This window comes from Alosa pseudoharengus, unplaced genomic scaffold, assembly GCF_046254945.1.
Source record: "Alosa pseudoharengus isolate Yale_2024_CS ecotype anadromous, Long Island Sound unplaced genomic scaffold, YU_APseudo_1.1 YU_APseudo_1.1_scf_12, whole genome shotgun sequence".
Classification (NCBI taxonomy): domain Eukaryota; kingdom Metazoa; phylum Chordata; class Actinopteri; order Clupeiformes; family Clupeidae; genus Alosa; species Alosa pseudoharengus.
The window spans coordinates 39,076,310-39,091,289 of record NW_027468587.1 but is presented as its reverse complement, the minus strand read 5'-3'; the positions used below and the strand labels follow the sequence as shown (position 1 = coordinate 39,091,289).

The following is a 14,980-nucleotide window of genomic DNA, read 5'->3' as shown; positions in this document are numbered from 1 at the left end:
GTTGCGGCACAGAATCTGGCCGAATGACAGTTCAGCTTGGTGTTCATTAAAGGTTAGCATCATGAACAGCGCAATGCGTTCAATACTAATGCATATTAAACTGTTCTTATCACAAATCAAATTCCGAGATAAGACTCTTTAAACAGGCAAAGTGGTAGCAGTCAGCAACATGTAGATGCGTTAGCTGTAGAACGCAGCTGAGTTTGTTAGCTGTTTGTTATGTAGGTCTACTACTTATCTTTAATGAGATAGAAACTCGTCACAGCAATTGAGACTTTAAAGTTATTATTGAAATCATGTAGCAGGAATTAGCCTACAAGCTAAGCTAGAACCCACTGCATAGCCCACGGTGACACACACTGACTAGCAGGAGTAGGCTAGTCAGTAGCCTACTAAAATCAAAACAGTAGGCTAGGTAATTTTAGCTAATGTTATACAATTACCCTTGGCAAACGGCAGCAGTTTGTAGCTTAGTACCAACTTCATGTGTAGGCCTAGGCTAACCATTAGCCATCTGCAATGAGGGAAGCTAGTTGCTTGCTAAAACAAACAAAGTGGCAAGAGATGTAACGTGTTAGAAGTTACAAGCTGGGACCCATGCAAATCACGGAATACAGGCACATTGGCTACTGAAGCAAATTTGAGTGACAAACAACTTAGGAGACAACACGTTGGTTAACACAATTCCAAGCAAACTTTACCAAAGAACCACGAAGGACTGGAAGCCTGATTTATCAGAAATGTCACGTCTATATAAGCCGCTTGCAATGTTCAAGTGTGATTCACGGGATATTTAGCCTAAACTGACTTCAGTTCACCCTATGCCTCTAGACAAGAACTCCGTGAGCCTGTAACTATTAACACAGCCAATGTGACCGAAAAGTTGTTAGCTAAAAACAAGTAAGGCATAGCTAAACAAGTGCCTTCATCTAGTAGGCTATAGCCTACATGTTTGTGACACGTATCTCAACATTCAGCAGGAACGAGTGGGCTTTACAACAGTTCTAATACAAAGCAACAAGATAAGAACTACCTCCCTGCAGTAGTTTCCCATGCAACCTAGACCATGAAAGTCTGTAACAGATAGTGGGCAGCAAGTTCTGTTTGAGACAAGCGAGCAAACCGGTAGTCACTGCGAGCGGAGTAACACCGATGCTGCAACTTCGGCAGGTAGACTGCGAATAAATAACCTGACTGATTGAAGAAGGAGGCGTGGCAAATTCCGTCACGCTCCTCCCGAACTTGTAAAACGCCATTTGTAGCCCCATAGACCTCTGAAGTTCGCCTACAAAAAAGATCCAAAACGGCCATCTTTGCCCATATAAGGAGATCCGGTTGTTAATTGAAGCTAACTACCTATGGCAAATTGCATTGCAAGTTATCTCTGGAGTAGCAAACATCTAAGTGTGCCGCCTTCACTTGCCGGAGATCACAGTATCCACTCGAAGGCAGAGGACAAAAGTGTGTTCAGGAAAACGTCTGCATTTCAGACTTTTTCATCCCCACGAGACTTTAACAGGTGCGATTATTCAAAATCCCCATGTTATTTTCCCATAGGAAAAATCGCCAGATACCGGATGTCAAAGATGGCAGCTTTTTTGTAGGCGAACTTCAGAGGTCTATTGGTGATGAACTCTAACTTTAATATGCATAAAGACTGAACCAAGAACATCGATATATCAATGCACAACTAGGCTACAAAAGAATAGCCTAGGCTACATGGATTTCTATGCAACGACACGAAAACATGCGTGCGCAGGAGGCAGAAAGCACCATAGAACAGCATAGAGCAGTGCTCTCCATGAAAAGAACAAAATGCGTTTTTGTGCTGAAAACTGCACCAATTCGAAATCACGATGGTTAGAGAATGTTCAATATGTTCAATATCCCTAAAGGAATATGTCTTCGCCAAAAATGACAAAATACGATGTTAATGCAAATGAACGGCAAACTCTGAAATATAGCCTGAAATGAGATTCAAAAGAGATGAGAGTTATTATCATTGAGACAACAGGGGACCAGGGGTATATAAAAAATTCCGATTGTAGCTTACAGCAGCCGACTATTTAAGTCAAGTTTATAACATTGTGGCACCAAGCGTCTTCTGCCCCATGGCTGCACGCGAATGTAGGCCTAGTTTTGTTGGTAGGCTAAACGGGAAACATCAGAGCAGCCGCTCCACAAACGTGTCTTAATTAACGTCATGCAGTTAACAAGGTGCGAATTCATAGGAGCTTGCTCTTCTCCGCAACCCTGTCTATCACGTCATCAGCATCCAAGTTCATTATAGGACCTCTTTCTCTGTCGCCATCAGCATAAAAGCCTGCAAATTATCCTGTGACAATCGTGTCCTTAGGAAATTCTTGATGAATTTAAGAGTGGAAAAACTCCGTTTGCATACCACTTGAGTACATGACAGTGTTAGTAGGAATTCATTTGCTAACCATATATAGGGCCTAGTATAGGCACAGGTAAAGAGGTTTAACTGCTGGAGAAGGAAATAGCAACAGATTGCACAATTCTTGCAGGTAGCACATTTCTTGCTCACCAGGTTTATTTCTGTATCTTGTATCTCCGCGGCATCATCAAAGTCCGACGCTTTGACTGTAAACTCGTTTAGAGGAGACTTTTTTACGACGAACATAGAAGATCGGCGCAAGTTCAACAGCAAACAGGACTTTTTCGCACGTATCAACCCATGTAGGCTAGCCCAATGAACGCCTATGTAAATACACAAAACATTCTCATCAAAGCAGGGTTACTTGCAAACTTGTTAAGTTGCAAAATACTTATTGCTAATACTAATTGCTTTATACTCAATACTTGACCAATGGCTATTGCATCTGTCTATTGAAAGTGAGAATGTGGCATGTGATCTACTGTGTAGGCTTCATAAAATAAAATAAACAGATTGCTAATGGCCTACAAGCTGATCTGGGGTGCGTTTCCCGTACAACTACGGAGGTTAGCTTTTTACTAACAGGATGCATTGTTCAACTAACCAACATTCCCAAAACTGTCGTAGCCTACTTACATAGAGCTGCACAGTCCCGCCCACAGCCAATGCCGGATGTAAAATTCAATGCAATTTCTCCATTGACAATTGCGGTGTAAGACATAAAAACTTAACTGCACGTGGTAGACTTAAAACCAGCTACGGTTGTACTAAGCGATTGTATATGCTCCTATAGACACCAAGAGTTCGTGGGGCACTAACCTTGTTTTGAGATAAATGCCTTTTATTCGCGATCTCTTGGATAAGTACTTCATTACCCACAATCCTGAACAATCCCACAATCCCACAGTGATGCCTCTGATTGGTGGAAAGGCCGTTATGGTCATAGTTTGAAACTTTCTCAGCGGAAAAATATTGACAAACATGGCGGAGTTTTTTACTGCCTATGGCGAAAATCTTAATGTGATTAAAAACTTTCTTGACGAATATTGGTACTTGTATCAACAAGGATTGGGGTTTATACATCACACGAACTTAGTCAGGGCCAATACACTATCAAATAGACCACTGTAAATGTTAGTTTAAACACTCAAACTTTTCAGGTAGGCTAGCACTAGCCGACAGGCTAACCTTTAGCATTTCCGACATTGTATGTCATTACATAATGCAGCTAACATTAGCCTACATGCTGCAACACAGGTATGAAATATATTATGTTTTAGTGAGTGTCCAAAGGGGTGAAAGCCACTTTAAATCGGGTCACATTATTGACTGTTGTGTGTCCGAGAGTCAGTTTGTGGGTTTTGTAAGGGTCAGCAGCATGAGGGACAAGACCTACAAAGTTGTGGTGAGTTAAGCAGGGAGGTTGGTAACTTTAATGCTGCTAGCAGTGCTAGTTAACATTAGCTAGGCCACTGTAGCCTTCATACTGTATGATTCAAATCAATCATTAACCTAGGAATACTTCGTGCATTTAATGAACATTTTGTGTAATAATTCACGGCAAATTAATAAACTGAATATGGTGGTCCAAGAGCAGACCATGCACCAGTCCATGCATCAGCCCGACTGAGCAGTGATGACAGCATAGGATGAGTCAGATAACGTTATGAAGCACTGCCGTTAACGTTAACCGCTTTCACACACGATATAAAATACACGATGATAAATATAAAATTCAATATCAAAACACTATTATTTACACGATTACTCCTAAAATAACTGCACATTCACTATATAAAAATCACTGTTTGGAGGAAAGGGTTCGCCTGCTGTCGCCGGTTTTGAAATGATTTCGCGCGGTTCGTGCATTGCTTATATTATTCAGTGAGGAGCGGTGGTTTATGGGATGAGTAGTTCCTTCGCTCGGAAATGAAAATATGTACACAGTCTTGTACCTTTGACTTTTTTTGGATTTTCTCTTAGTTTTTTCACTCGAAATGATATGTTGTATGCTTATGAGTTATGCCTTAGCTGGTTAGCCTAAGACATGCTGTAAAACTCTTTAGATACGGATTTTTCCAAACGTCAATGGGACAAATGAATGGGAATCTTACATCCGGCACCTAACCGCGTTTTCGCTGTGGGCGGGACTGTGCAGCTCTATTGATGTATCTCAGAATAAAGGAATGTCCACAACATTAGTGATGTTTTTTTTGTGTGTATGAATGTATTTTACTTAACTCATTGAATGTAGCTGGATACTCATGAACGCATATAATAGCCACAATAGGAGTAATTTTAGCAACACCGTATTTTGTGTGGCCCATAACGACCCAGTGGATCATGAAAATGTGCCAAAATTCACATTCCTTGCTTGTTGTTGGTACATTAATCCCATTCAGATTGCCACTTATCTGAGATGTAAGAGTTCAGTATAGGTTTAAGGTCTGGGGCAGGGATTTGACATTCTGTGACTTCTTCATTGAGGGCTTGCTTAGCAGTAGGGATGTAACGGTATGAAAATTTAACCTCACGGTTATAGTGACCAAAATTATCACGGTTTTCGGTATTATCACGGTATTTCTAAAAGTGTGTTCAATATGTTCAGAAAGCACTGATAGGCCTACACAAGCTGAAATAGTTTCAAAAAGTGTCCTGTTCACTTTTTTCTTCATGTTTGGCTATGTGCTTATAGCTTAACTTACCCTACCATAACTTGGAGTTTGCTATTTCTGTTATTTGGATGCAATGAGTGAGACTGAAGTAAGCGTTCAAAATAAAACTTTAGGCTACTGTATTCTCCTGATAACGTGAGTGGAATGGATTTAATGTGGACACGAACATAAAAAGACGCAGAGTGGCTACATGATACAGTGCACATTTTGTGGTGAAAAAGTTCCGCCTTTTAAAATCAGGTGTAGCCTAATCCGAATCGTAGTTAAAACCATCAATTAGACAACAGAATCAGTAGGGTACCAGTTTTGTTTCATTGTACCAGGCCTACTGTATGTCAAAAGCAGGCTCGGATGAAGCTGGGAAGGATTAAACACACGGTTTCCACACCGCGGTAATCAACCATGATAATCATGATGTTTGAAATGAAAACGGTAATTATTATCGTCAACATTTTTATCGCGGTTTACCATTATACCGGTAATCGTTACATCCCTACTTAGCAGCACTGTCCGCTTTCTCATTTCCCCTCAGACCAACATGGCCTGGGACCCAGCAAAAAACTACACTCAAGTTCTGGTTCTTTAGACGTTCTAGTTGATCAAGCTCAGCTTTGGTTGTACTTTTTGCGTGACATTAAGACAGCCTACTGGAAAGATTTTTAATTGCAATTTAATTGAATGCAATTTACTTTTACGATTAAATAAAATTAATTTATCCCTCACACATAGTTTTCTATTTATTTACAAATGTACATAGGCCTACTGTAATTACATTTATACATAGTTATTCTACTGATCTTTATACTATTCATCCTGCACATAGACTTATTCTTACTACTCTTATAATGTTGTTTCTGCACTACAATGACACTGTTTCCACACTGCACATATCTGTTATATATTTGTCATATTGAATATCCATATTTATTCTGTTTTATTATATTCTGTTAATACATTGCATATATCTATATTATTATTTCTACTATTATAATGTTACTGCTACATCTACATACATTATTCTACTTATTGTATGAGATAACTGCTAATACACTGCACATATTGATATTTAATTCATATTACTCTAAACCACGTTCTGTAAATCAACTGTATACTACTGTCAGTCGTTCTAAATGGATGGTTGCTATGGCCAAAGGCCAGTTATCTCTTCCGTTGTCAAGCGGGCATATCCTAACTTTATCTTATTTTAAACATCTCTATTTTACTTAGCCTACTTCCATACAGTGAGTCCCATTAAGAAGTGGCCACTTCATTCGCGCTTACCGTCATTCACGCAGCAACATTATTAAGTTAATCTGTCACCATATGCCTATGCCAACGTTTGCAAAGAGGAGAATCTTTTAATTTGATTCACAATGAAACGTTACATTTAATGTACATGTAATCAATGAGTAGGCTAGTTTTGGTTGTTGTTGGTGGTGTTACTGCATCCCTTAGTTATGCCTACAATGCAGAATTGTTCCCTCGTGATTGTTAGACGCATTTCAAAACATTGCGACGTGAAATGCCACCACAAAACATTGTTTGTGAATCGGTCTTATTAGGAGTCCTCGCTTAAGCTGTCACAGACTCAGGCGCTACTTTTAGGGCTAAAAGGCTTCCTGAATTACTCTTAGTAAAAAAAACAGGAGTCCTAAAGTTACGAGTGACGAAGTTACGAGTACAAGCATCTAATATCAAATGACCATGGCATTACGCTAAGCAACATAAATCTCATAACGTTACAACATAGCAACATCTCCTCCCTATGACCTAGCTAGCTAGCTTCTAGCCACACAAGAAATGAATGATCTTAAAATCTCCGCTTAGCATTCTAATAACAGAAGGGGCACATTTATGTGGACCACTACAACATGACTCATTATGTCTGTAACGTTAACTGTATAAAACACTTACTTTCATAAAGGAAGCACACCATCCAGCACATACACATGGAAACCGATATTTTAGGTACTTGGCCACAAACTAAAAACGTGTCTCTCTGAAGCTCTGTTCTAGAATCTTTGCTCTGAAGTCTGTCCCCGTTGCTAAGCAACATCAAATAAACGAAATGACAGTCAAGTCAAGTCAAGTCAGATTTATTTGTATAGCGCATTTAACATGCACAGAGTGCAACCCAAAGCGCTTCACATATAAGACATTGTCATTGACACAGACTAACAAAGACAATAGATGCCGGACGGAGCGGCGTAGTCGCCAGCGTACCCATGACACCAAGACATACATTTAAGAAATAACAAACACAAAAGATGCCGGACGGTCTTCCAGTATGAAATGTGTACGTGTGATTACGAATGGATTCATTCATTCATTCATTCAACCTTTATTTATTCTCGGAGGGTCATTGAGGGAAGCCCTCATTTTCAATGAAGCCGAGATTACATAAACACTACAGATAACAAAAAGACAAAAGATGCCGGACGGAGCGGCGTAGTCGCCAGCGTTCCCGCGACATCAAGACAAACAAACAGATTTACAAAATAACAATTGACGCACAAGACAAAATATGCCTGATGGAGCGGCGTAATCGCCAGCGTACCCGAGACACCTAACGGTAGACATACAAGACAGACAACAAACAAAAATGAACAAGTAATACAATAAATAAATAAGAAATTAAAATAAAGAAAAGTCCGTGTTAAGTCCAACTCTAGCTGTGTAATCGCTGGGGTAGAACTTCGGTAGATGAGATGGCTTGTTGACACGACAGAGCCAGTTGGCCTACGCTCTGGTGAGACGCGCTCATCAGACCATCGCTGTTGACAGGCACCAGGAAGATGAATTGAGGAGTTGAACCTGAGTGAAGGGACACAGGGATACAGGATACCATCCTCTGATGTCGGCTTGATGACAGTGCGGCCGGACGATGTAGCGTTTCCTGCGTAATATCCCCGTTGCCCGGCATAGGTCGAGCACATTTTCGCTGATACCCAGCTAACACAGTTACGTCGCCGTTACGTGGCGGTTACGTAACTTTATTACCAAACATACGTTGCCGCCACGTAAGTTCTAACGTTGCCGACACGTGCGGGTGAAAGACGCGATTACGTTGCCGCAACATATCTTGGCAACGTTTCTCGCACGTAACCTCCACGTAACCGCCACGTCGCGGCAACCAAAAGACATACTGGCGACATTGTAGCAACCTTCCTGAGAAAGGTTGCCATAATGTCGCCAGCACGTTAGGGCGGATCTGCATGTGCAGTCCTCATTTGCCCATAGAATCCACAAAATCTAGTCACATTCATATACCTGCATTCTGGCTGGTGGCTGTTGCTAATGTTGACCCCAAGCCTATTCAAGACAGCTGCACTAACAAGTATCAATTCATGACTGCCACGCACAAAATCTAGTTGAGATAGCCTAGACAAGCCACATTCATATTTTACCTGCATTTTGACTGTCTGTTGCTAATGTTGAGCCTATTCAAAAGAAAAGACAACTGTACACTAACAAATGATATTTTATTTAAAATAATGTGGAAATTCAATTTTGCGATGGTCTTCCACCTGCTGTTCCATCCGACCCTGTGAAGAACAAATAAAAGAGAACAGGTGAGTGCATTTATATTAATTTTACATTCAGTCAACAGTCATTTTACATTTAGTCAAAACTTAAATAGGATATGCTAATAGCTGGTTACGCTAGACTTTTTTGCTGCTGCTGGGTCATTCCTTCGCCCCTTGCACTTGTAGCCTAGATCAAGTGTGAGGATGCCGGCGCCGACGGTAGGCTACCAAGTCGCGGGAATAACGGAGCAGTGCACTGGAGATGCGGATGGTGTTTCTGTATTAATATTATTATTATAACTGTGCGTTCAGATAGCCTACCCGGCCGTAAGTATTGATACTGCTCCTTTGTTAAGTTTAGTTCATACTGTTATCAGTCTGTGCTCGTTAGAAGCATTGAGGATTGTAAATGCGTTGATATAACGCGAGTGTGAGAGTGAAATGGTCGCGGTATGATCCGGTATATGGTATGCACATTTAATGTACGACGTCTGACAGTTACTTTATAAACATGGAGATAATCTTGTGTTGATTCACCAGCATATTGCAGCTAAACTGTAGGCCTACAGTTTACATTGCTGCTATAGCTGTAATGTTAGTGAACCATGATTTCATGCGTTTTTGGCTATAAGCTTAATTGTTTTGGAGTTTTGTAGCTTGTTGCACTAAGATGTCTCGCCTAGAATTGGGCTATGTCTACACAAAACCATCGGGTGTATTTCCTCTTACCGCTTTTAACGATAGGCCTACCGGTAAGGAAAAAACGGCTAAAAGTACTGTAGTGCATATGCCAGACCAGTCGATGGCGCCGCGGGCCGTGCAGAGGCTTCACATTTAGGCCTAATTCGCGTAGAAGACAAAACATTGTTGAAACAGTTTGTTAAGCTGTCGCATGAAATAAGGAGACTACATGCAATTCGGTTTTCAATTCAGCTGTTAAAGTACTAAAGTTAATTTTCAAGGTATGTGACTTATGTGGAATTTCAAATGCTTAGGCCTACGTATTGCATTAGGTCTGAGCACTATTGGAGAAAACATTAGCATGCGTCAGTCAGTCATAGGTTGTAGTAAGCTTAGCTAATGTTTAACTAAGTTAAGCTAATGGTGTGCTTCAGTAACTTGGCCACAAAAGGCTGATACATTGTGCACATAAATCATGACACACAAACCTCTTGCAACATTAGCTAGCCTCCTAGCCTTAGCCATCATAGCTGCCAAAAATGTAACAATTTCGTAGGCAACCACAACTCCACAAATCAACTCAAGCGACTGAGTGAGCAGGCAGTCCGAGATAACTGGTTAACTTCCCGCAAAGCCGGAAACATTGCAGACTCACAGACCATGGGACTCAGATTGGAGCGGCTGAGTAGCAATCCGGGTTAGTCGGATCAGCCGGCCGGTTAGGCTACGTTGAGTACGAGTCAGTCGAATCAGCCGGCTACGTTGTCATGAGTGGATCTGCGAGAGCGAGTAGCTCCTCCTCGAGGTGAAAAGCAATTCCACAACAAAAGCCATTTCTTTCACTTCTGAAATAACATTCAATGTTCTGCATGTAGCCTAGACATAATTAGATTTAGTGAATAGATGTAGCATATTAAAATGCAATTAGGTCGTGCAGACAGTCCTAACTGCACGCTCATGGAGCTGCTTGAGTAGCCTATCTACCCGGGTCAGTCGAGTCAGCCGGGCGGGCCGGTTAGGTTGTTATGAGTGCGAGTCAGCCGAATCAGCCGGCTACGTTGTCATGAGTGGATCTTTAGAGTAACTCCTCGTCAAGGTGAAAAACAAATCCACAACAAAAGCCATGATTTCACGTCTGAAATAACATATGTTCTGCACGCATAGCCTACTTTAAAATGCAATTAGGTCGCGAAGACAGTCCGAAACATTGCAAGCTCTGTATGGAGAGTAGGCTAGTCGGATCAGCCAAGTGGGCCGGTTACGTTGTTATGAGTGCGAGTCAGCCGAATCAGCCGGCTACGTTGTCATGAGTGGATCTTTAGAGGAGCGAGTAACTCCTCGTCAAGGTTAAAATAAAATCCACAACAAAAGCCATGCTTTCACTTCTGAAATAACATATATTCTGCACGCATAGCCTACTTTAAAATGCAATTAGGTCGCGAAGACAGTCCGAAACATTGCAAGCTCTGTATGGAGAGTAGGCTAGTCGGATCAGCCAAGCGGGCCGGTTACGTTGTTGTTATGAGTGCGAGTCAGCCGAATCAGCCGGCTACGTTGTCATGAGTGGATCTTTAGAGGAGCGAGTAACTCCTCGTCAAGGTTAAAAGAAAATCCACAACAAAAGCCATGCTTTCACTTCTGAAATAACATATATTCTGCACGTATAGCCTTCTTTAAAATGCAATTAGGTCGCGAAGACAGTCCGAAACATTGCAAGCTCTGTATGGAGTTGCTTGAGTAGGCTAGCCTACCTGGGTCATTTGGATCAGTCGGGCGGACCGGTTACATTATGTTGTTATGAGTGCGAGTCAGTCTAATCAGCCGGCTACATTGTCATGAGTGGATCTGTAGACGAGCAAGTAGCCTAGTTTCTACTCGTGTCAAGGTGATAATAATAATAGGCCTAATGAGAATAGTAGTAGTAGTAGTAGTAGTGTAGTAGTAATAATAATAATATTAACAATAATAATAATTTATTCACTGCAGGGCATTTCTACGTTCCTGTTTCTATGTCTACATTGAAAGTCAATTGCAAAGGCTAGGTTAAGACAATAAATAAACAGTCTGGCTCAAACTGCTTTCTTTACCGTGAGTGGGTGGAGGTTTTGATGCTATTATATTAGGCTATTTTATATTATATTATATTATATTATATTATATTATATTAGGCTACCTAACATGATATATATATATATATATATATATATATATATATATATATATATATATATATATATATAGCTATGATTAATAGGCTAATAATATTAGTTGCCTAGTAATACCTATTAGAATAGATTCCTAGTAGCCTACTATTAGTATAGTAGTGGTAATAAACATTGTAGCAGAGTAGCATTAGACCTAGGCAAATTTTCTATTGTTAACAAAACAACAACAAATAATTAATTATTATATAGGCTACCCTCTCTGTCAATAAGATCAAAGTTTCTGAACATGAGCACCAAAAAGATGAACAATGTGTGGATGCACTTTGACCAGGAGAGCAAAACTCTTAGGCTAAATGCAAGTACTGCAAAAACCTGGTTTCAAATCATGGAGGATCCACATCCAACATGAGAAGGCACTTAACGAAATGAAGCACCCCACTGCACTGTTTGAACGTAGGACTGAATTTCTTTGTGATTTAGCAATACTGACTCAAGTGACTCAAGTGACTCGTTCAACCCGGATCAGTTTAGTGAGTGACTCAGAATAACCTGGATCCTTAAAAGGAATCGAGTTTGACAGGCCTAGTTTTAAGACCTCAGCTATCAGGAGCTCCACCTCTTCCAGCTCTGGCTTCCATTTCATGATCGCTTCTGTAATAAGATTGAATTTGTGATCAAATTTCAGGCAAACGCTTACAGATATTAGACACTTTATTTTTCTGAAAGCATACGAGTCCATGAACCACAGGACAGGCCCAAAAATGGGCGTGTTACCAACACTCAGGGAGAGATGAAGTGCACAGCTAACTGTCTGTATCATAGAAAGAAAACTGATAAACTCACCTGCACAACAGGCCATAAAAGTAAATAAAACACTCAGTAAATAACGTTAGTACATGCCATTTCCCTCGCCACTGACTGTATCGCCATGGCAACACCAAACGGTCTCACAAAACGCTAAGTTAATGTAACGTTATTTAACCGTAAAATAATCCACGAAATGTCAAAAGATAGGGAATAATCTTAAACACATTTCCCTTTCTAACATAAAAACATCAGAAAACAATAAAAACACTTACAGAACTAAGCTGTATTTGGGTAATGGTGATGGTTTTATACAGTTAGCAGCTAGCATGTTCTGTAATATCTTCATTGAACTCAGTAACTTATTACAGATAGCCTACACTTTAGGAAATAAAGTGAAACTCACCAAAACAGTCTTCAATACTATTGAAAGCACCACGAAATTGTCGCTTAGATGTGATAGAACAGACTCGGTTTGGTGATAGAAAAGACGTGAAAGGTGTTTAATAGTTCGGTGCTGTATGTTGTCCCATGATGAATGATTTTGCGTCTTTTCGTTTTTTTCCGTTAGGTGAACTTGCTCGCGTCTAACTCATACTAGCTCGTGGCTAGGAAGGCGTCTTAAAGGGGCAGCAACATTAATTTAAAAGTGGTGATCAAATAAAGTTGAAGGCTTTTGGTAACAAGTGTATTTATTAAGAAATGTCGTATATATTTATTACTATATATTAATTTGTATGTTAATTTAGTCTGTTTATTATTCTATTTTGAACCATTCAGTTGTGACCAAGCATGGAGATTACTTGGTCACACTTATCTGTGAGCTACAGGCATAAAAACAAGACCAATTTGTCAAACCCAGCTAGTTAGACACAATTGTTCTTTTATAGCTGCCCTCGCACACTTTTTCATTTCGCTGGATATTTTATTCAACTGTTTCTCAGCATAATGTATGTATGTGAACAGAAAGTAAGACACTTACCTTTTTTTTTCCTTTTCCAGGAACCGAACTGAAGATGCTGGGATCCACCATTTTAAAGACGACTTGAGGCAAAAGGACATCTTGACAACCCTCAGCTGCAACAGCAGAACCAGCCCCTCTGCGGCTTAAGGACAACGTCAGCTTGATAGAAAACTGGGGGCAGTTACCTTTGGGGTCTAGTGTTTCCCTGTCCCTTATATGCCTTGTGAATCACTGTTTTAAATCGGAGATGCTGACCACAGTCTTTGTTTGTTGTTTCCGATAGTATTTTGAAATAGCCTCTTATATAGTTCTGTTAATTGGGCAAAATGTCCTGCGTGAGAGTGTTCCTAGTCTACCTGTTCAAGTGGAAGCATTTGATGGGTTTACTTTCTTTCTATGTAGTGCTACTCTGTGTGCTACTTTGTGTGTTTTGTTGGAAGGTCTGTGGAAAATTGTGTTTATAAGGCTTAGCTTGACCTAGGACCTTGGACCATGGCGAGTTTTAGGGTGTGCAAGTGAGTTTATGCTGTGTAGCCATCTTTTTTTGGTGGTCTTGGTCCTTTGTAAAATAGAAACTTTTTTTTATTTTGCCCTCTGTGTGGGGTTGTTGAGGTGCCAGTAGCTGTCCTCTGAAATGGAAAACAAAAACAAACAAAAAACCCTCACAACAGCATTGGTGTTTTGCAGAACTTGCATAGAATTTGTGACATGATTGACATAAAGGTTTTTAGCATGTATTCAACATTAGTCGGAGTACTAAAACGGAGTACTAAAATTCAAGATCAATGACTGTTTTGAGGTGACTGAAACAAAGTACAATCAAGATTCCTGTTAGGGAAAAATAATCTTCATGGCCATTCTTCATGACATTGCAGTATGTTGTCATTTGTGCTCTCATCAGAGTATTATCATTGCAATTTTTCATACAGACACAATATTTTTTACTGTAATTTCTCTGTGTTTGATTACAAAATGAGTATTGTGGAGTTTTGGGGAGAAAAGACTGTTATTGTGGCCAGTAATTGGATAACAAGAGGGAGATCTAGACAGCATTAACATTAGGATTGGATTCTGATTAGCAGTCACTGTTTTAGCTACTCTCCACCTCAGCCGCTCCAAGGCCTTCATGCTCTGTACTGGTTGACTAATGCCTACCCTGCAATGTGGTTTGTTAGTACATCACTTCAATCTTTGAAACGCATGAATTTGACTTCAAATGTTGTTTTAATAGAAATAATTGTCGTGATTTATTTATGTGGTCCTTGTATATGCATTTAAAATAAATGCTTCATCAATTCAGTATTTGAATATATGTCATTGCTATTTTTTCAACTGGGTCAGAGTTTGTGGAACTGAGAATTGTTATGTAGTTCTGGATTAATCCTAGTTGAGCACAAATAGTTTCTGTGGGAATTGAGTCATCCCTAGGTAGTGAATAAACAATACAAACCAGTGGTTAATTTTTCCAGCTCGAAAATAGTTTGACTTAGATGAAAAAATCTGTTATTTTATAGCATGTTAGCCTATGGGTTTTGCTTTGCTGTCTGAAGGTGAGCCCTTTATTGTCACTATAAAATGGAAATACAAATTCTAAACTAGAAATTGTCATACATATCCAGCATAGCATTCAAACCTAATCTTTGTGCTGGACATGGAAACAACCTTTAATACTCATATGGTGTAATTCTGAACTTTGACGTATCACGGTAAGTAAATGACCACAACACTATGTCGCCGCAACATTACTTGCGTTACCAAGTGGCAAA

General features: G+C 40.0%; 1 protein-coding gene and 1 long non-coding RNA gene across 3 annotated transcripts in view; both read left to right on the top strand.

The window, feature by feature from the left end:
• The window catches only part of aplp1 (amyloid beta (A4) precursor-like protein 1), a 170,900-nt gene that overhangs the window by 36,825 nt on the left and 119,095 nt on the right, over window positions 1-14,980 (top strand). The gene's annotated exons all lie outside the window — the stretch shown is intronic.
• On the top strand, window positions 8,530-14,522 carry LOC143119606 (uncharacterized). Its single transcript, XR_012986308.1, has 2 exons — window positions 8,530-9,562; window positions 13,253-14,522. It is a non-coding gene; the product is annotated as an uncharacterized LOC143119606 (long non-coding RNA).